The sequence below is a fragment of the Xiphophorus maculatus genome, chromosome 3 (assembly GCF_002775205.1).
Source record: "Xiphophorus maculatus strain JP 163 A chromosome 3, X_maculatus-5.0-male, whole genome shotgun sequence".
NCBI lineage: Eukaryota > Metazoa > Chordata > Actinopteri > Cyprinodontiformes > Poeciliidae > Xiphophorus > Xiphophorus maculatus.
The window spans coordinates 29,432,019-29,455,660 of NC_036445.1; the positions used below are offsets into that span (position 1 = coordinate 29,432,019).

At 39.0% G+C, this 23,642-nt stretch overlaps 1 protein-coding gene across 6 annotated transcripts in view; it reads right to left on the reverse strand.

Moving 5' to 3' along the window:
• LOC102223298 (neurocalcin-delta A) overlaps positions 1-23,642 on the reverse strand; it is a 69,602-nt gene that overhangs the window by 24,690 nt on the left and 21,270 nt on the right. For 2 of the 6 annotated variants that reach the window (XM_023330505.1, XM_023330499.1), the window contains exon 1: positions 17,523-17,834. The exons of the other annotated variants lie outside the window; for them this stretch is intronic. The gene's annotated coding sequence lies outside the window, so the exon portion shown is untranslated. Of the gene's footprint in view, positions 1-17,522; positions 17,835-23,642 lie in introns of those variants that run through there. 6 annotated transcript variants of the gene reach the window in all.

Genomic DNA, 23,642 nt, shown 5'->3' on the forward strand with positions numbered 1-23,642 from the left:
GAACTCTGCCAAGTTGGAGCACAAGCTTCACAGACAGAGAGCATATGTGGCTGACAAGCCTGCCTGCAGTCTATATTTATCTCCTATTTAAGATGTAAGAAGAATCACGAAGGAAAAGAGACAATCCGTGCTGAGCAGCAGAAATGTTTTATGCAGTGATAATTTTATGAGAAATATCTGTAAAACAAGGTGAGGTAGCGCCATGCTCCATATTAACTTCCTGCACTGGGTGTGTTGGTGCCTTTAACTTAACACCACCAACATTTATCTCACTGTCTTTATCACAAACATATTATTTGTTTAAATGTCATATTTAAAAAAAAACAAACAACTTTTATTTTCCTTTGTTACATGTAACAGAACAAAAAAGAAGACGTATCAAAAGACAAACAGAAAAGGAAGATGTGTTTCTGTCATTTCTCTTGCAGATTAGCGGCATGATCAATACGGATACAGGCCTGTCACAATGATCAACTTTGCTGGACAATAAATTGTCCCAGTAATTATTGCAATAAACGGTAATATTGTTGTTTTGAGACCGTTTTCTGGTTATATATTGCTAGTGGCATAATAAAGCAGGTTCACCCCCTCAAAGACCAATAACACACTGGAACTGGATGACATTTTAAATATCCAAAATAAAACACGGCAATCAAAAACAATAAATAACAACGGAAATAAAAACCACACGCAACCAAAACCATAAATAAAATTGAATAGGAAGTCTCTGTGAACAAAATTGCCATTAAAAAATATTAATCATGAGAATGAAAATTGTCAAGCTCATTTTCATTTATTACACAATCACTTGATTATTGCAAAAAAACTTTTAGGGGTTTTCTAAGTTAACCAAAACACCGCAATTGTGAAATTGTGTTTTTCGACATTAATACCGAAAGTTTTGCGCACATTTGTAAAGGAAACGCAGCTACTGTTTTAAAGCACACTTCTTTAAATAAACTGAGTTTTGAAGGAGCTATTTCAGTAACAGAAAACCTCCTGAGTTCAAAGACGCTTTATTTATCCCGATGGAAAACGACATATTGTCATAACTCGATACAGCCAAGTAACTTCAGAGTCATGGATATTCATGGTGTGGGCAGGAAGGATCTTCAGTAGCAGTCAGTTTCGCAACGAAACTGAGGCCTCTGACTGAACACTGTTACTAACAGCTCAATATCCCAGCAGCAGCAGAGACGATATTCCACTGTAACTTGCGCCGAGCAGAGGAGTTCTGTTCTGCTCTGGGTCCAAGAAGCCTCCTTTTCTACTCATCTGGGATGTGAGGTCATAGTTCAGCTATTATTTGAGCTCTTGGTGCTAATCAGCCGCTCCCAGTTGTAAAAACAATACCTTGTTGCCACGGTTCCGCATCATAGCAACTGTCCGAAAGTAAAACAGTGAGAGCAAAAATCCTTCCAGATGCACAGCATCCGAAACCTGAGGGAGTAATAAAAAACGAGGTGTGACGGTTGTACGATCGTGCAAAGCTAAATTAACCGTGATGAAATATTGGCACATCTGCTTGTTAAAGGAATAACGGGGAAGGAGAGCGAAATGGAACATCGGGTGTGTAACATTTCTTACCGTTTCTCCCAGTAAGAAAGAGGGAGAAATGGAAAGAGAAATGAGAGGCAGCAGCTTGGAGATATTTCTGATTGATAAATGCCCCAGGGGTTAGCAACAAGCGTGTGCTTCCTGTGACCATTAAAAAGATAGAAACAGGAAATAACATCATGGAAAGAAAAATCTAAAAGGAGATTAGTGACATCACAGTGAAGGTCAGTGGTCAGGATGAACCCGCTAAACTGGTCAAATAGTTTTTCAGGGTTAAGATTTCTGAATCGGCCCACCAGCAAACCATTAGGAGTCATTTCCTGTGTTGTGCTAAGTCAGATAACATCCTGCCACTGTTTCATGTAAATATAATTATCTCTAAAGATAGAATAGGATGACTTTTTGCCGGTCAAATTATAATGCCGCTGTAAGAGTGATTTTTCTGGATAAAGAACGGTGGCGTTCTGTTCTGACATCGAGTCGATGCGTCACGTCTGAATGGGAGGCCAGGAAACGTCGTGTACCATTTATTCACAGCATAACAAGCTGGCGCGGCTCTGAAAAAGCTTGTTGTTGCCATCAAATACCATCGGAAATGCACAGATTCGGCGTCATTAAAATCAAACAGCAACTTTGCAATGCAAACTTTCTAATTCCATTATTAGTTCTCGGTCCTACGCAGTGTTTATGCAAAGCTTTAGGCAAATCAGCAGATAGAAAAAACACTTCAGCCAAATGCCTGGGATCTGATTTTGCAGGCTTTCCTCGATGCCTGACAGATAAAGCTAAATACACAGCCGACATGGAAAAAATGTGCAAAGTAGATGTTTCTGTTAAGTTTCACCAGCTGCTCTCCACACACACACACACACACACACGCACACACACACACACACCCACACACACGCACGCACACACACACACACATGAGTTAAGATTATATCAGACAGGAAGGCTGTTCTTTCAAACAATTACAGCTGTAGATACTAGTAGCTACAGTCAACTAAATGGACTGAATGATGAAAGTATAATTATTGTGTGCCAATTCATAGAAATGATCACTTTTTTAAAATGTGCTAAAAAATAGCTAAAAGTGTTACTGCTCTCATCAAAGGATGCCTTCTTTATTACATTAAATCTGTTTTCAACCACATATTTGGATTTAAGAATGAGACTTGCTGTCTCAGCAGGTTTTGATGACCTGCTTATATGAGGCTAAAATTTAAAAGAATAAATGAAAATCATTAATAAATTAGGGTTGAACCCAACAATTATTTTAGTAAATCAATTATTTTGACACTTAGTCGGATTTTAAAAAAAAGCCACATTCTCATTTTTTATTCAGACTTCTTTTTATATAAAAGATTAGAAATAGAGGAAAAAATGCAATTAAACAAACAATTCAATTCCTTTTTGAAATAAGAAAACACATCTTTTAGCCTGAAATGTAATAACAGCATTCCTTTAGTGAATGCTTGATCAATGGTAGCGAAGGATGCATCTGCAAATTTCTAACGTCAACATGTAAGAATCTCAGGGCTTTCTGCTTGGCTGACCTGGTGATTATTTTTTGGATTGATCAAATAATAAATGGATAGAAGAAGGTTCTTAATAGGATATGTATTTTACGCAAATATGAACCTTAACAGGAGAACAGAAAAGATTTAGAAATCACGCGACAAGTCTCCAGTTGGACAGCGCTCAATACATGTTACCACCCTTAAAGGGGCAGTATTATATATTTTTCAGGCACATAGTGTCATTCTATAGCACAGTCAAGTAGCTATGTTAATATCAGTTGTTATAAAAATGCTTTATTTAAATCAAATATGACTTAAAAGAAATTTGACTTTCTTTGACTTTCAAGGTAATTTAGCGCCTTGAAATTGAGACTCTGTCTCTTTAAAAACTCTTGCTCTTTGTGAAACTCAGCCTTCAGGAAGTCATCACAACATGGCTCCTCTGTTAACCCTTTAATTACGAAGCAGCAACACTCCAGGTATGGTTTTGATGAGGGAATAACATTATGACATGATGAAAAGCTCAAAAATTTACTTTACATTATCCTGTCCCTTTAACAGAAGTTGCTTTCAAAGGTGGTCTGGATAATTAGCATTATTAGCAGTCTAAACGCAAACGTTCATGTGTAAAACAGACAACTACTGTAATCTGAGGTGACTGCCCTTAGGTAACAGGGGAGTTTGTATTGGTTAAAAATGGACACCAATGTTATAATCAGGCACTGCTGTTAGCTAAATTAAAACCATTAAATATTTACACAAATTTTTAATAAAACTTGAATTAGACGATTTCAAACTGGTTCTTGTTTTTTAATCACATACAGGCTTGACTGTAGTAAGACAGATTGAAATGTGTTGAAAAGATTCCTTCAAAACATTACAGTTTATCTGGACATATGCGGCGTGACAGCCATCAGATCCAACAGACACAGAAAATATTATTCTAGCTTCCTAATGTTGGAAGCTACTGTAGATTTTGTACATGTTCTTTTTCTTTTGTCATTACTGTGACTTGTTTTGTCCACTTTGTTTAGTCTGGCTCTCTTAATAATGTCTATGAGTTTGAAAAGTGCTATAAAAACAACGTTCACTAGATTTGAAATTAAAACCATAAATCATAAAAATTGTGTAAACCGTGCAGACAACTCCTCATTAAAATCATTTTACGCAGGCTCACCAGGGATTGAATTATACAACAGCCCAAATTCAGGTTTCTCAAAACCACATTGCTGCTTTGAAATTCCCCAGAGCGGTTTACAAATCTGTCCGCATGGAATGAATACCTGGTGAGCCGATTGCAGAGCCAAGTTTTACAAACCAAGAACACGGATATTGGATTTTATTTATTCCTTTATAAACAATAGCTGAGCTCCTGAGCACAGTTTATCGCTGCTAATGCGTCCTGCCCAATGGCCACCGGTGTTTACGTAACGTGCGTGTCCGTTTGTCACCACTTTATAGAAAAAAAACTGCAAAGCAGCCTGTTAGGATTGATGAAACCCGGTAAAGGAGCCCCTCGCTCCATCCTTCTGCTCAGGATGTTCCTCTTATCTCTCATAAGCCTTCCTGCAGTGGAGACTTTGCTGATACTAAACAGAGCTTCAAACCTGACAGAACGATTAAAGAATTTTGCTCCGTTGAAATAATGGTCTTGTCGGACTTCTCTTTTAATGTGATGGCGTACTGAATTGCTAGGTATTTCATCCACTTATTGTTGGAAACATAAGGAACCGGTAGCCACTCAGCTCCAACGTTAACAGCTCTAACTGTTAAATTCTCACTTGTAATAATAAAAGACCAACTAAAAAACACACAAGTAGGAAGACAAAAGCCCTACTTAATTACATACATTCTAGTTATGTCAAACTCAAACGTAACAATATTTAAAATTACAGTAACAACACACAAAGTATTAAGGGAAAATTCCAAATTTAAAATAAACAGCTTACAACTGGAGTCAAGATTAGGGGGCATACCTGCATATCCAGGATCTTAGACTATGTTAATAATGGACATTTTCCCCCAAATACAACACATATTTAACTTCTTCACAGCTGTCTGAATGGCCCAATTCAGATCTTTTCACCTCACAAAAAAATCCCACTTCCATTGGTGGTAATAAATTGGATATGTACCCGATAGTTTCAAAGTGTCTGCAGTCAGAACGATCATGTCGCATTTTATCCGATTTTTATGTCATAAGAATCTCGACACTGAAAATCCGTTAACAAACGATGGCTGAAAATTACAATTGAAATTCAGAAAGAGGTCAGTGAAGCACATCACTTCACAGTCTCACCATTCTTGGCTCTGACTACAAATCCAGACTTCTGAAAAGAAGCTGCAGTCAATGCTCCACAACAGGCCATCGCTGTTAGTTGTGCTTGACTTTAAAACAGATTCATAGACGGCGGCATCCATTATTAGTTGCGTAAACAGTGCGCTGCTTTGTGACGTTTACTTTCTTCTTTTTTCTTTGCTTCGGGGTTGTAAACCGTTCACACAGCAGTCTGACTGTGGCCGCATTTCATTAGTAGTATAAACGATAATGCAGAAAAAGAAAATTCGATTTCAGAAAAAACAAACAAAAAAAAAAAAAAAATCTGAATTGAGCACCTGGACCTACTGCGGGGAAGTAGCTTTAATCTTAGAAGTGTGCTTTTGCATAGCAACACATGGAAACTGCAGCTGTATTTAAGGTTAAATATGAATAATTTCATAATCCTGCTTTTTCACTTCTGCAAAAAGCAGGATTGCTGTTTGCAACTTAAAATGCAAAAAAAAAAGTATGAAGTAAAAATAATAAGCAGTTTAAGCAGAGCATGAGTTTTTAAGTACTTATAACACCAGTTATAGTTTACCTCAGAGAAATATTTATGATGAGTACATCACACATCCTTTCAGTTTTCATTGCCACTCTTCATACTTCACGGCAACAGCTAGTACCAAATGCACCACAGTGCAGGCAAATCTATATTATCAGTAACATAAAAAGGAATCTCAGCTATAGTTTGGAAAGCAAATGGGGCTGGTGATTAGTCATGATCTGATTATGTTCTGTTGAATTTTCCGTAGTGTGCTGACGTAAAAAACAACAGCGATCAGGAGGTCAAGTAAACTTGATCAGCCGTCCTAAAGTCAAGCCTTTCAAGAGCCACTAAGTGACTGTGCAGATAGCTACAAGCGAAGCAAACACGCAGTATAAACAGCAAGCCAAAATCCTAACACAGCAGGATTGAAACGATATCCAAACCCAGTGTGGGCTTACAGGATCTCAATCTGAATTGTAAACAGCCACCACCATGACATGTTAGACAAATCTTCATCTTATTATTAGCACACACCTTGGAGAAAAGAGAGGACTTGGAACGCTACAATTAGCAACAATTGTTTAAGTGTAGTTTAGTGACAGCATTCTTTTCTTTTGACATCAAAAATTCTCCAAAGGCATGCATCTCTACAAGCACTGAGGAATTCTAAGTGGTTTTGTGTCTAACATCCATCTCTCCTTAGCGCCACGCTAATATCCAGCGACGGTGCGTGCACGTTATCACGCAAGCCTTCAGGAAAAGATTTATAAGATCTATTTTAAAAGATTAAATTTGGTTCAGCAGCACAGACAATAAAATATTCAACAATTTATTTGGGGAAAAAAAAAGTTTTACTTGAGGCATGACATGGGTTTCGGTTTAAGCCACAGTTCTGAAGTCATGTTTAAAACCATTAAATGTTGTGTTGCACAGTTCTTCCAGTTTAAGCCATCTTTGATGAGGTGCCACATGCAGTGCAGAGTTTTCTGAAACACACCAAAGTGTTAACATAAGCATAAAGACCTCATCCAAATTTAATTTGATTTTTGTCAAAAACAGAAGAGCTTTCAACCATGTCTGCTTGCCGTCCACACAAATACGCCATTTAAGGAGATCCTAACTTGTTTTTTGTTTTTTTAAGGGTTCCAGAGTGAACATGTTGCGCTGGCGTATTCACGTGTACAGCTAATACAGCTTATGTGAAACACCTACGTATGAGCCCAACCTCGAGCCTGACCTATAACCCCAAATGCTTCATACATAACAACAAGAACAGCGGCGGATTACATGTTTGTCTTTACGTTTATGGGTTTTATAACCCAAAGTGACACAGACAAAGAAGCTCAACTTTATTGCTTCACACATTATACTTTACTCTGGTTTTGCTGTTTTCCTTTCTGGTTGTCTTGTTGCGTTTACTCCTAACCTCACATGGCGATTTTATGTGTCATACCCAAGGTTTAGTGCCACCTACAGGCCTGGGGGAGTAAAAAGAGCATCTTAGGCTTTTCTCTGAAACTTTCTTTAGGCTCTAGTGGCCTTTATTTGAAAGTGTTATGACAGGAAAGTAGGGTAAAGACAGAGAGGGAAGACATGAGGTCACCAGGCTGGGAATCGAACCTGCAACACCTACGTCAAGGACTAGGCCTCCTTATGTGGGCTGTGCTTAACCCCTGTGCCACCACAGCAACACCTTTTCACTGAGTTCCTGTGTGGATGAAAACATTTCTTGAAATGTGTGGACAACCCGTGTTTAAAAAGAACATCCCTATGTAGACTGGGAGAGAATTATTAAACATGACAGGAAAGGAATTCCTTAGGAACACATTTTCAAAGTGTTAAGAAGAAGACAAAAGCAGTTTCCATGGAAACACCTCTAGTAGAAGAAAAATAGAGAACCTTAGAGATCAAAAAGTGATAGGTATGATAAAACAACCAATGTTGTTTTCTATCTAATGTTTGTAACAAGAGTCATATTTATTCCTCTTTAAAAAAAAATCTCTATTCTGGTCAAAAGGTTATAATACATATGCTCCAACAGTGGGTGGCGATGACATCTATATTACCTACACTAAAATTTAGAAGAGTGTTAGTGTGACTAAAGCAGTGATGGGCGAAGAATTCTTTCGTAAACGTTGCAGCTTTGACACATTACCTTCTTCCACTTGGATCTGACGTTTTATGGAAACAGAATCAGAATAAAGCAAGACAGATGTGAAAAGTACGCATGAAAACATCCCTCAGCCTGAGCAGAGTAAGTCTCCATGTTGTATTTAATCATGAGCAGATATCTAGTCCACACGAATGCACCACACTCAGTAGTTTTGTTTGTTCTTCATGCAGACTTCTCTGGGTGAGAATTAATACTACGGCTACAAACAACCAAAAAAACCAACAAACCTTACCTTGAAGAGGCTGAGTTCTTGAGTTTGAGTAAACCTTTAGCTTTCATTCACAACTGAATTGACTGGAATAATCACATTGCCAGAATCTTGTATGTACATGAGAATGTGAGCAAAGCCAACAAGCATCATCTGGCTCTGTAGAAACTGGAAGCTTACAGACAACTATGACCTACCAGCGTGTGTGAATTCCACCCTGTGACTAAAAATAGAACATCTGTTTCCCATAGCTTTCCCTCCACATGCATGGATGTTTCTATGTGAGAGATTTGTTTTTAAAACCTGCCACTTTGTGCGCTACTTTTAGCAAAGGCCAACATCTCCTCAGAACCGATAAAACCCTATCATGAAAAAGCCCATTAGATAACACAAAAAAATATACTGTTTCCAAAAGGTTTTTTAAATTTTTCATTCATATATTGACCAAAATAAAGCACTGTATTTTAGAGGGTTCTGCTATATCCCAAGCTCATGCTTACAACTATAGGCAGTGCTGTTTGTTAAATCATTGTTGTAGAACTATGAGTAATGTGACCCTTGATTTCCTTTTCATTCTCTAACAGCTTTTTCCCACAGTCGCTGAATCAAACTGGAAGCAGCGTAAGTCAGACAGGCAGCAGTAATGCCAACTCATCTTACTTGATCCACTAATCATTAATAACCAAGCTGATATGATACACATACTTAATAGTTTTATAATGTCTCTTGTTTTTTTTTGCATTAAAGCTTTTAACAAAAGTGGCGTAATATCTTCTCCGGCAGACGCTGACACGGCCATCCGGAGAGGTTGTGCTTTGACAGTCGGTGAGTAAGCACCCTTCACCCGGGGTGAACCACACAATCAAAACACAACACCTCAGAAGAGAAGTATAATTGTCTCTTAAGTGTCCCGGGTCCTTTCTGTTTTGACCTTTAAAGCCGAGAACAGACAAAGTGCTGGAAAATGTCACATCCGCTTCATTACAGTTATCACAGAGAGGCTTTTAAGTCTACGCTCTTGTTCTCCAGGGCTTGCTTTTGTTTTCTTCTCTTTTTTTGGAAATGTGGAACATTTTTGCACGGGAAAAAAAAAAAAAAAAACAGTTGTGGGGATGTGAGTATCATGCATACTAATGAAGTGTAAGTGAGAAAGCTATTAGTATTTCATCCTGTAAATATTCAGTTGATTTTGACGCCAGGGGTGGTGTTGATATTTTGGCGGCCGGGGAGGGGGGATGCTTTCATGTTCAGTTTAAGTTTTGTGCAAAAATAAAAAACTCTAAATAATTTTGTGGAACAATAATTCCATTAATAATACAGTATTTCTGACACAACAACTGCTGAAGCTAGGCATCCCTCCAATAAGACGCTGACAGAATTAAATGGCTCTAGAAAATGAACGAATAAAGACGGACCGCCTCAGTCGTGGCCTGGTTGTCACTAAACGTTGTATCCTGAAATTGTGGAAATCCGACTTGCCTCCTCAGTGATGCTCACATAGTTTTATGCCCCACTATCCACACATGGTGTATTATTTTGTTTTTGTTGCTATAATGTTTTCCTATCTCTTTCATTATTATACTTTTTTTTTAAGATGTCGTGATTTGCAAACATTGCGGTCTTCAATCTGGTCACAGCTGCATTTTTAGCATTTGTTATTGTACTACTGTTTTAAGGTATTTTTTATTCTTCTTTTATGCACGTTTTTTTCTTTCGTGATTCATCGTGTAGTAGTCTCTTTTGTCCTTGTGCAACATGGACAAAAGACAAATATTTTAAATGTTAAAATTCAAAATATATAAAAATAAAGCTGAGAAACGGATATATAATAAAGAAGGACTTTCTTGAACGCAGGTGTTTTACAGTGTGATGTTTCTGGAGTGTAATTAATTAGTCGTGAACTTTTTGTTTTCATGAATTTTCACAGATAGTATCACATCTGCAAAGTGTTGAAAGGATTATTTATTATTTTCTTATTTGTTACAAATTTATGACAGGTTTAAAAAGTTGGATCACATGAAATTGCATTCATTGAGATCTGTTTTTACAAAAAAAAGTCAAAATTTTGTTTGATTTAGGCTTTAATTCATCTATAGAGCAACCTTTTTTTTTTTTTTTTTACTAAATAATTGACTAGATAAAAGAGAGCTCAGATCTTCTGGATTTTAAAAAAGCTCCAGCACTTTCAGCTTCAGTTACCTGACACTAGATAAGAGAGTTGGAAGAACAGAGCAAGGAAAAATGGCCGACTGCCTCCCCAGGTGTCTGCCTCTTCTCATATCTCAGAGTATATTTCCCACTTCCTCTCCATCTTTCTTTCTTTCTGTCTGTGGACATAAATCAACAGTTACATAAACTGCCTTCAAGTTAACTTTCCACCAGCGTTACAAGAGACTCCCCGTTGTACCAAACGGGATGTTTGAGAAAAATCGTTCATATGGCTCAGCTCAGCTTGTGTGTGTGTGTGTGTGTGTGTGTGTGTGTGTGTGTGTGTGCGTGTGTGTGTGTTTGGCCAGGCTCTTTAAACCGATGCAGCTATAAACGCATCACTCAGATATCACTGTTAGTGTGTGGGCTCCTCTGCTGGAACATCGGGAGGCAAAGGTGCTGACTTTTTCCATGACATAACAACCTTAAATCAATCGAGAACTAATGCACAACACACACACACACACACACACACACACACACACACACACACACACACACACACACACACACACACACACACACACACACACACACACACACACACACACACACACACACACACACACAAGGTGACTCCCCAGGTCAAAAAGATAGCTTTTGCACTCATAATGACAGATGAGAAACACACTCAGCGATATGTATATGTATAAAGCCAGAGTCAACAATGCTCGCCCATCTGTTACCACACACACACACACACACGCACACGCACACGCACACACACACACACACACACACACACACACACACACACACACACACACACACACACACACACACACACACACACACACACACACAGTGAGGTGATGGGGATGATCTCTGTGCAAAGTTCAGGTCCTAATAACTTTAGAGCAGATTAAAAAAGGCAAAGGCATAGAAAACAGTTAAACAAATAACAATGAATTATTACATAACTCAGTTGTCTGCTAAAGCATTTCTATTTACTTTCAATCCCGGGTGGTGCAGCAAAGTAGAAGTAGCTTCTTTTAACTCTTTACTTTCTGATTTTTAAAATTATTATTATAACTTTTTTTTTTTTTTTTTACTTTTAAGACTGTTTGTGGAGTAATTAATTTTTGGATTATTGTTATAGTGTTTACAACCATAATTGAACAGATAAATCTTTTTATCAAATTTTTATCATATATATGTATATTTTTTAAATACACTCAACAATGTTTTAGTCTTATGGGATAGAGTTAGGTTCTGAAATACAAAATCTACTCAATATTTTATACACTGTACTTGTTCTGAAAAACCAAATCTCATGTGACTGGTTAGCAGATTACTAGTTAATGGTTTCGAGATTAAAAACAGACAAAGAACAGTAAAACAAAACTTGTGCAGAAACAAACCTCTGAATGTGGCAAGAGGTGTCACGTATCATCAGCCCTATAGATGAAATCTGCTTGATAAGGACCGTCAGCCCTTGGTGTATACTGGGGTTGTTACTAGGTAAAAAGATTCAGATTCATATGCTTCAGAAATAATCTTAGTAAGATGCAATCAAATATTTCATTATGGAGAAGGAATGCATCTAATCAGTAGTAACCATGGAGAAAATGCCCCATTATCATGTAGTCTACCATGTACAAAAAAAAAACTGGGAAGCATCTAGACTTTTGTACACTTTTAAGTCTGCTCTGGTGTAAGAGGAAACACTGTTTGAGACATATTGATACAAATCATGTGGCATGAATTCAGGCAGATTAGATCAAATCAACAAAGATGAAGCAGATATGGGTCATTTTCACAGGCATGTCCAACTTTTGTAAATACTGCTGTCTGTGAGCCCACCTACAGTAAGTCTACTACTACCACAGACAATAAGTTTGACTTGAATAAGTAGAAGCTGTGGCTTTACTGGCAAAAACAAATTGGGAAAACAATCCTTGTTGCTCTGTTCAACACTCCAGTCTCTGAAGTTCAACAATCTGACGATTCACCGTGACCAGGTGACGGAGTTGCAAAGGGTCAGTACACCTCTGGACGAAATTCAAATCAGAAAGCTCACCATTTTACTCTTCTGCTTTGAAATGATTTCTGAGGCTTGCCTACACCTGTACATCCTGCGGCTGACCGGTAACACAACCCACAGGTCATCACTACATCACTCCCTTGCCCCGTGAAGTTGGCTTCCACTAACACGAGTCATCTGACAAGGCTGTGAAGGGAATATATTCGACCAATCAACGTCTGGTGTACAGCCAAGATATCAGTCAAACTTAGTTCTTCACCAGCTGCTCTTCCACAAAGATTTTCATGGCCTTTTTAACTCCAAGGTTCATTGAGTGAAACCAGACGCAAAGTTGTCCAAACTAAAATAAGTTCAGGTTGAATTCAACAAATCAAATGTCACATATGTCGATTCCCACATACGTGAGCGAACTTCATTCCACAGAGGTCTCTTCATAGCAAGCGTCTTGCGGTCACGTCTACACAAATGTCAATTTTCACGGCCGCTTGCGCATACTTGGTGTTGCACAGTAAACTGCCCGGAGGGAAACAATGTTGACATCAAACATTTTTTCATGCAACACTGAGCTGATAAGTTTCACAGTCAGCTCACCAACGTGTTTGGCTTCGGCTCATTCTGCCAAAGTCTACATGCTCCATCACTTTTTAATCTTGAAGAACTGCATAAGTCTGACTCCTTTTATAGAGTTAAAAACTAGTGCAGCATCGTTCTGCTCATCTAAATGCTACAAAAATCTCCCAGCTGAAGATCAGATTTGATTGTAGTGTGCATAATGAAAAACAAGCTTCTGCTCCCTGCCATCTTCATAGATCACAGGCTCCAATGACAGTAAAACAAAAAAAAAATCACTAGTAAGCTTCACCTCTCCTCTAGTTTCGTGTTTCTTTTGGTGCACTGCAGCTCGCTTCTTCCTTTTTCTTTTGAACCTCTGTCAAGCTCTCTTACAAAGTGGTGAGGGTGATAAAAATGATTTTGTTTTGATGGATCTGACAAACACAACTCACAAAAGTTTTGTCATTAGAGAGACTTTTAAGTCGTTTTCTTTTTATTTCATTTTATATACGTATTTCTGAGAAGTGGCAGTGTGAAAATGTATGCTAGAATCACTGCAGTGCATGCTGCTTGAGATAAACTAGCATACCAAGAAAACAAACTGAGGAAGAAAATCAAATAGTAAGTAAGTTGAACTGTTTCAGCCTCACATCCGGCATTAAATTCTGAATTTTTAATGATGCTATTCAAAACTATGCTGGTGACCATGGGATACCGCCCAACCCTAATGATCTTAGAACAGTGAACATTCTGCCTACATCGTGATCCTGCATCTTGCACCATTCATGGAGTGTTTGTTCCACAACATAAGCACCTTGTAAAACCTACAGTGGCTTGTCATTTTGAGACGTTTCACATTCTCAAAGTAAATTTAATAACAGACAAAACAACAAAATGTGGGTTTCATTCTTTAAAGTAAAACTCTATCAAAACAAACATAGTCCAGTCTGAAAATGTAGCTGTTCGAAAATAACTATGGACGATGAGGTTTGATTTACCACATTTTGTTTTCAGCAGCCACAACTTGAATCAAGACATCTTTAGAACAGAAGTAGGCTGAGAGATCTGAAAACACATCTCAAAGTTCTTTACGTGAATTAGAAGGAAATACAAACAAAACATATATTTAAATGATCAATGTTTGGAAAAATATTGATCAAAATAATACTGTGGGCAGACATAAGGGAAAGTGTCATAAAACCAACACACCCGTTTCAGGAAAATAAATAAATAAATAAAATAAATGATGTTCATGCTCAAACATGATGCTGATAGTGTGATGGTCACAGAGTGCTTTCCTCCTTAGAAATAAAACCAGGAGAACTCCCAGCTCTCACACACAGCAGGATAACGATCTGAGGCACACCAGTAAGTGTACGTCTGAATAGCTTTAAAAAAAAAAGGAAACAACCCAAAAACTAATAAAAGCTTTAGAGCAGCCTAGTCAAAGTCTTGACAGACATCAGATTTAGATACTGTGGTGTGAAAAACTTTAAGATGTGGCAGAATCAAAACCGCTGTGTTTAGAATAGTGGGCCAGCGTTCTCCCATAGTGAGATTCATTGGCTGTTATCTCCCAGCCTGGATGGCAGATGTTGTTGCCAAAGTTTGGAGCAACCGGTTATTGTCAGGTTTGTTAAGCCTTTTTCCTACAGGTCAGCATTACTTTCACATGGCTTTCCCCCCCCCTCTATAAACGGAATTAACATTTCAAAACTGCTGTTTGCTTTCATACGGGTTGTCTTTGACTAAAATTAAAATTTGTTTCATGAGCTGATGTATTTTATTTCTATTACTTTAAGTGTTGCATAACAGAAGAAAAAAAAACCCTCAAGAAATCTTGAAATCTTAATCTTTTCCATTACTGCACTTACTCATCTACAAAGCCTTGAAAGTGCATTTCAAACTTTAGCCTGAAAGAATTTTACAAAGCACTGATTGGTTCTATTAATTGTATTTCTTTGCAAAACACCAAAGATTAAACCTTTCCTCTTAAGCTGAAAGCGCTTCTTTAACTCTACGGGTTTTTTTTTTTTTTTGCCAGACCGTTATCTAATCTGGTACGTTTCACTGACAAATGCACCATGCAGGGTATTATGTCACCATGACATTTCTCTTAAATCCAAGCCATAAATCCTGATGTAATCAACAAATGCTAATTTTTTTGTCTTTATCTTCTCAACAGCAGTGGACATTTAATTAGATGGGCTGGCAGATATCTGCAGCTTTAAGACTTCAGATTGTGTCACAGAGAGCTGTTACATGCCACTGGCAGGTCTCCACATCATTAAGTAAGAGGAGGGAGGCTCTGCTGAGCAGCAGAGGAGCAGCAGATGAAGAGAAATACAATGTCTCGGAGCTGAAGAAAAGCAGTGACAGAGAAGGTGGAAAAAACACACCAGAAATGATTTATTCTACAGATTATCGTACCCCTTCGGTCTATCTGAGCCGAATATAAGCCCAAGTAATTCATTTATGCTAGGTAGCTTGCTGGCTGACCACCGATCTTTAAAAAGCTTGACCTATTGATTTTGATTTTAGCCAATATCATTTTTTTGTGTGTCCACCCTGGACAGGTCACCAGTTCATTGCAGTAAACAACATTATATAAACTGCAAAACTAACTGTAAAACAATGTGAAACACAAATGCAACATATTCCCAACTGGAGATAAGATAACATAACACTATTGTGTAAAATAATAATAGGTCTCAGCTGAAAACAAAACATCTGTTTTGTCAATTCTGAGTGATTAAAATCAAGATCACTTTTATTGAAATGAATATTGCCCAGTTTAACAAATTCATGAAAAGCAGATCAGGGTGCAGCAAAGCCTGCTGGGTAGATGTGGTCCCCATAAGAAAAAATTAAAAATGACAAAAAATGGATGCTTTGTGTTGTAGCCAACACTTTATATTGTAAGATTTTAATTTGTCTGTGATAATTTTGCCCTGAAAAAAAAAAAAGTCTCCATTTGCATTAACCACTTGTGCTGAGGTGGAGGGGCAATGTTGAATTGGAGTGGTGGGCCGCACAAAATCAGTCCAGGCTGCTCTGTGCAGTCTGAAAACAGCTACATGAGGTCGACTGTGGAGGGTACTAGTTTAGCCTTTGAATCATGACGTTGTATATTTTTGTGTTCCGAAATATTTTCAAACAGCAACCCTAACCCTTTCTTTTCAGATAGTCGACTAGTGCAGCAACATGTGGGGGAGGGGCGCGGTAGAATTAATTTCTGCTTCATACGGCTGGATGAATCTATGAGTAGGCCTGTCGAAATAAGCAATAAATCAATTAATGGCATGATAAATTAAAGCAAGCTTGAAAATTGCCATCTACATTATTTAGCGGTTTTCGCTTTTCTTTCTCTTCCTACCAAAAACCAGATGGTAAAAGTCTTTAGTCTGGTGCTTTAATCTCATATATCCTTTTTGGAAGGATAACTTTGTCTACGAGACTTCATAATTCATTTTATTTGTTGTTTCTGTTTTGTTTATTTATTTGGGTATTTCAATGTCTTCCAGTTCTAGTGTTAAATGTTCATTAGAATTTAAAGCTCATTAATCTTTGAGAATGTGTTCTTGCATTATAATTTTATTATATTACTTGAAAAAGACAATATTACTGTTTACTGCAAAAACGTTTGGGACAATGTATCGTCCAGTGAAATTTGCTGCCTTGACAGCAAATTGTCTAGGATAACTCCATGACTTTCTCTGGTGTCGCAATAAAAAGAGGAGATTAAACCATAGGAGGGAGTTTTGAAACCTTGGCATTATTTTGATACCAGCTATGATAACCAGGGGGGAAGAAGCAGGAAAATTCCCACAGATATTTCTGTACAAATATTTTTTCCCCAACATATTTGTTGGAAAAAAATAAATAAAAAAATCTCAGATAAGTGTGAGATTGCAAGGAATCCAAATGCATGCGTGTTTTTGAAGCGGCTGAGGCTTTCCCACCTCATCGCAGGGGGCAGCTGGCAGCTGGCAGCTGTTCTGCAGCCCCCAAGCCTCCATTCCGACTCTCTGGCAGTCAGCGCCAGCAGCTCCCAGCCCACACTGCTGCCTCTAACATTAGCAACGCTCGGGGAGGAGAAGCCATGTGGCGCTACACATCACGACACCCGCACAGTCCTCCTAATGTTCACTCTCTCCTTCCTCCTCTCCTCTGTGATGCACTCACTTCCTGTTGGGGGTTTGAAAACAGATGTAGCTATGTTTGTTGATGTGAAGGAACGCTGACGGAAGGGTGGGGGTCTCCTTGAAGGCTCCCCTTCCCCGACATACACATCACACAGCGTTTTCTGAGATCACTCAAATGTCAGGTTTAGCTAAGAACGTGAAGGGCTGACTGAAAAAACACAACAAAAGCAGTTTCACAATTCACAACTTCCCTTCTACACAAGTATCCGACTGACACAACCAATGAACCCCTTCTGTACCCAGGCAGACCCAGGCTACTAACGCACACATAATCCAACACACGCAGACAAAATATAGGTTCTTACCTCACTTTGTAGCCGGCCAAAAGCTGTTCAGCAGCCCATCACACAGGAATTTCACTAAAGACTCAGTTTGCAGCAACAGCAGCAGCAGGAGGAGCAGAAGAAGCAACAGGCGAGAACAGCGGACAGCGCTGGAGCAAACAATGAAAAAGAGGAGGAGGGAGGGGGACAGCACACCCGAGGTGGGGGAGGCGAGAAGGAGCGACGGACTGGGCGACTGAAGCAGAGCTAACGGTTACTGACAGACTCCCAGACTGAGCTGGAGGTTTATTCAAAGCCCGCAAACTAACTCGTTTCTCAGCCTGCCTCCCCGGTCTGACGTCAGCGTTGTCACATGACTGCGCTCTAGTATGTGGACGTGTAGGGGTGTGTGTGTATGTGTGTTGGGAGGGTGTTTTAAAGTAGACAGGAGAGAGAGAGAGAGACAGAGGGAAAAGACAGAAAAGCAGAAGCCCATGTTGCTGTGGCAACAGGGCACACTGCACCTCAATGATTTCAACAGGTTATCTGAGATACGAGGACAGATCTTCAGAGATCTGTCCTTTTATTTTATTTCGTTGTTTAAGCTTCCCACCGTTTGCTGAGCTCCACAACAAGATCAGTAACTAAACTGGAAAATGTTCAGCTCAATGGCATTTATTGAATGCAATCAGATGTGAAAATGTGTCATTTACCTGAGCTAATCCTGCGCTCTGCGTTGCTATGGTCTGTCTGGGGCTTTTATTCCTTTGTGAGACTGGTCATGTTTTACCCCCACTGCCCATACTTCAGAGATCCTCCGCGTCCCCTCCTACACCCACCGAAGCAGCGAGCACCAACAGCTTTTGTCTGCTTCCATTCATTCCAGCAGCATCTGTCGGCCTGTTGAATGGGACAAAGTGGGGCCCAGGGTCGGCAGTGGGTGGGGCGGGGGAGTCAGGACTAGCCTGGAGAAAGCAACCACCCCCCCACCGGTGGAGTGGGGTGAGTAAGGGTACGCTGGAGTGGGCGAATCAGAGAGAAGATGCAGAATAGTGGAGGAAATTGACAGAGAGAGGATCAGTCATTTAATAATGTCTGGAGCTACAATAAAAATGATTAGAAAGATCCCGCTGAGGAGCCAATCAGACGCAAGGAAGACAGCTGTAGGCACAAAGCAGAGAGGGATGATGACAGAAAGTGAAATGATGCTCAGGTAGGTAATCAGTTTGACACACTATTTTTTAAACTAACGTTTGTGTCTTCTGAAATAACAACGTCTCCACCATTTTTCTTATCTTTATTTGCCATTTGCACACATACTGAGTCAGTTAAATGTCTACATTCATACATGTCTTGATGCTCAACTCAAGATTTTTTTTTAGCTGAAATCCTTTTTTTTTGCGTGGTCGTTCATACTATTAATTGAACATGACTGCAACCAGACTTCTGTGTGAACAGTTTATGGCCCCAAAGTGACCCGCAGGCGCAGAAGAAGAATGTAGACGTCTCACAGCTGTGCATTGTTTACACAAGTATTGACACAAGATCATAGCAAGAGGAAGGAAGTTAATAAAAAAACTAAATCACACCTAGTAGCAGAGGTCTTTTGTGAAGCATTGGCTGCAGCTTCTGTAGAGAAGTTTGTTAGGATGCGAATTCATGGCGAAGAGTGGTGATGTGCTTCACTGACACAGACTTCTTTCATAACTTCAGAAATGTAATTTTCAGCCAATGTTTACATCCAGATTTACAGCGTCTGGCTTCTTTGGGCGCAGAATTCTGACGAATGTCTCACGTCAATGACATAAACGTCGAAAATGCTTCATAGCAGTTCAGACGGCAAACGCTTTGAAAACTATTGGCTGCGTATCCGATTTTCTTTGGGTTAAAAGATTGAAATTTGGCCCTTTCAGTTTGTCATGAAAAGTCAGATATAGATCGCATTCTCATTTATTTGTTTAACCTATTTTGTTAATGGAGAGGGAGTGGTGAATAACTGGAGAAAAATGACAAACATAAATGTTGAAGCAAACCACATAGATTATATAAAAAGCACTTCCATGGAGTCGTGCGTGTGTGTGTGTTTTAGCGTCTGCATGTGTTTTAGGATGTAGGGTGGGTAACAGGCACAAGAAGGAATTCCTTCCTCAAAACCCTCAGGAAGTAGCAGCAAGAGCGGAAGTGAAAACAACTTTCCTTCCAAGGCAAAATCCATTGGAAGTTCTTCCTCTGGATGCTAAGAAAAACAATCGATGCACAATGGCTGAGGGTTTGTAACCTAAATAACTCCACTTCTGACTGCAGTGTTACTAAAATCAGATGAAGGAATGATAAAAGGATGGAATAAAAATAACCATCGAAGCCAGATCAAATAGTAACAAAGAATGCAGCCAATGCTGGATGAGTTGCAAGACTCTAACGGTCACACTTGATTGATGCTGGGAAGTCAGGCTGAAATTTACAAAAACAACATTTGTAGTAGAAAGCTGGGATTATGTTCCCTACATCTGGATTTCAGGGATTAGGATGCAGCAAATCATAAACTGGATAATCAGCTACCAGGGACGAAAAGGCAACAACAGGGCAACAGGATCTGAGCAGCAGAATAATCAACTGACACACACACACACACAGTCCTGTTTTCGTATCTTGTGGGGGTTTTCCATTGACTTCCATTCATTTTCTACAGCCTAGCCCTAACCCTAACCATCACATACCTAATCCTAACCAAGAGTTAATTCACATCTTAGCCCTAAACCTAACCCCTAACCCAAAAACAACATTTCCCCTTATGGGGACCAAGAAAATGTCCCCACAACAGAAATAGATCCCCACAGGTATATAAAAACATGGTTCTCACACACACACTCACACATATACGTATGCTAGAGTTAGATTCGATCTGTCCTTTTATTGTGTATGTATTGTTGAACCTCTCTGCAGCCACCAGAGGTCCATAGCGTCTGCTCTCATCTTTCATTCTACTTAACCCAGTCCTGTTCTCTGCTTAGCATCGGCAGACCTCCGTCCTCTCCACAGAAGGGAAACCTTCAGGTCCGTGCTTGCTTTGCACATTAGTATCCTGACATAAACTCAATTAGGCCTTAATCCAAATAAATCGCTGCCATGTAAACAGCTTTTCTGATTAACTAAGTCTAAGGAAGCTTAGATTCCAAGTAAACAATTATCGAATGTGCCAATCGTGGTCACTTCCTAGATATGCAAGCATGTATGCTGGTTTATTAGTATTTTGTGGGGCACTGTTGCATTACTACCATGCAGTAAACACAAGAGAAGCTGAGCAAACAGACTTTAACCAGACTGTCTATTGTGTAAAGTTGACAGGAACAGGAAGGAATTATCCAAGACAGAGGACATACAAAGACAGTAACAGGAATATTGTTTTACTCATAATAAATTCAATACTTATACCTAAGGATGTTATTTTTTGTTTGCTTAGTTTTCTCCTAACTAGTTCTTTGGTATATGGCATAGAATTTCATTTCAGTTAGCAGGTTTTAACTAATTCATACCAAGATCCTTTTAAATGGAAAACAAGACTTTGCAAAAAATAAAATTGACACAATTTGAGCAGCACAGTTATGGCAGTGCTGTACTTTGGCTCAAACTGCAGCACTGTACCCAGCTGTGTCTCAGATATTTCTTAGTCCGCAAGATATTGGGGACCACTGTCGCATGTTGGCCATGTGACAGTGATGCAGCAAGGGATTGTGGGTAATTTAACTGAAACAAAAAAGCAGTGGTGAAGTCAGCAGGGTGGTCACGTCATTGTCAAAAGGATAACGACTTATATATAATTTATACAATATAGGTAAGTATTGGTTTCCAGCCATAACAGTAATATTTATATTGGATATCGATATAGTGGGTGCTTCCCTACTTGAAAATGAAAGTGATACTGACTAAATAATCATCCCACCAGTAAGGGGCACTTATGGAGAACTGAATCTTCATCCCAAGACGGGTCAACTGATCATAAAATTTTGCAAAAGAAAAAACAAAGAGGAGCCTGGTGTTGTACAATAAATGTGTAGCACTTTACTGTGGATGCCACTTATATACCCAGAAACCATCAGAAACTTGGCTGGTAGCCTAGAGACTTCATTCAGCTCCCACATACCATATGGCTGCAAATATATCACAGCTTAATGCCAAAAGGAATCTGTGTGACTGCACTCTGCTTTATCCTACAGCAGCTGGAGTAAAAGGCACAAACAGCAGGCTGAACTCAGCTGATCTCAGAGCTTTCATCAGTGGAAGTGGTTAAATTCACAAATCACTGGGATGAGTAGACAAATCTCCTCCTGGTGTGTTATGTAACAGCAGCACAAGGGGTGGGCGAGCTGATGCGCCTCGCTGAACAGGCTAATCCAACACACCGCTCTGGGTGCCAAAACGAGTGACGACAGCATCTTGGAGCTCTACGGTATTGTGTAATGTTATAGCCAGTTTAACAACACATGGATTTCTAACTTTAAAAACAGTGCACTAAAAGAAACAAATGCGGCAGGTTGACAGAAGTTCAGGGGAAGAACATAAATGGAATTTCCTTTCAAGAAAATCATAAATAAACGGCTTTAGAAAGGATGAAGAAAGGCAGTACCAAAGCATTGGTCACAAAATATTTCTGCTATAACCCTGCAAACACAAGTTGCTGCTGAGCTACTCCTGGCCATTCATAAATCTGAAGTGATACGTTGCAGGCTTCAAATGCCGCTGCAGGGCAACAAATTAGCATCGACTTCTCTCGTAACTGCAAAGAAAGTCCAACTATTTATTTAGTATTAGAAAAAGTAGAAACCAGTTGGAAACATTGTCTTTATACAACTGTAGTGAGAAGGTTTGACATAACGTGTTGCTTTCTTGGTGTGTATGCAGCATTTACAGATAATCTTCCCTCTGTGGTTATTTTCAATTTCAACATACAATTTTCTATGTTGTCTTCCAGGATGGTGAGCGACATGCTAACCATGTGTTAAATATTACAATAATTGGGGATGTTCACAATCAGCAGAAACATCAAAACTTTCCCCCTACTGACAGAAACTGTGCCATCATCTCCAAAACAGCAGCAAGGGTCTGATGCAGCTGTCCATTTTATTATATTGTTTGATATGATGACCTTGAACTAATGAACTAATACGTCCTGTGAACTTTAGTTACTTTTCCTTTCTGTGGATGTTCTACTTGTATTCAGTCCACTAAAACAATAAGCATCACTGTTTCTGTTGACTGAATCTTTAATGTTCCTTCTCTGCAAGTTTCTCTTTGCTAAATAATTAAAACGTAGATTTGGCTTCTATTATTACTCAGTAGAATCACATTTATTTTGTTTTTATAAAGACATATTTAAGAAACGACAAAAACTAATCAGTGTAGAGTGATGCACTTTGACTAGTTTTTATATTCAGCTTGTCTTACTTAAAGCTCACCCTGAAGCTAAAAAAAGGAGGGAAAATGTGAACTCATGCTTTTTTCTTTTTTTACAAAGACAGTAGAGGTTTTATAAATTTCAAACTGTGCTTAAAAGGATTTCCGTTTAGGAAATTACTATTCAGTCCAGGTTAGTTAAAGTATTTTTTCATTTTCAACTGGCAGAGATTACACAAAAGAACCTGTAAACTAGCCCTCTAACTTAGCATTACTAGGAAGCTACAAAGTAGATGAAACTTTAGCTAGCTAGCTAGCATTGCTAGTGGCCCACAGTTTATGCAAGGTTGTGCACACTTGTGCTATCAAGGTAACTTGATATATACATATATTTCCTTCCTAACAGAATCTCGGTTATTCATGAGTTTAGATTGGGCGGTAAATCCTCGCCTAATCTCGAATCAGCACTCGTTATTTTTCATGGAAGATAACTACAAATTATTGATGGAAGAGATAATTCATTCACTGATTTTTTTGTGGAGCATATGTAAAATACTCAACAGAAAATGCAGCTTGGGAAGTTAAGATACATAGGCGCCATTTTACTTTACAACCTACAACACTATGGTGTTTGTAAAGCAGCCAATCAAGGAGTACCATTCAGTTTCCTTGGCACTGACTGAATGTTCTCGCTGATAGCGTAGATAAGACCGTGGATGTTGGAAGTGCCAAAATGGTTTCCACTGTGTATTAATACATTTTACGGTATAT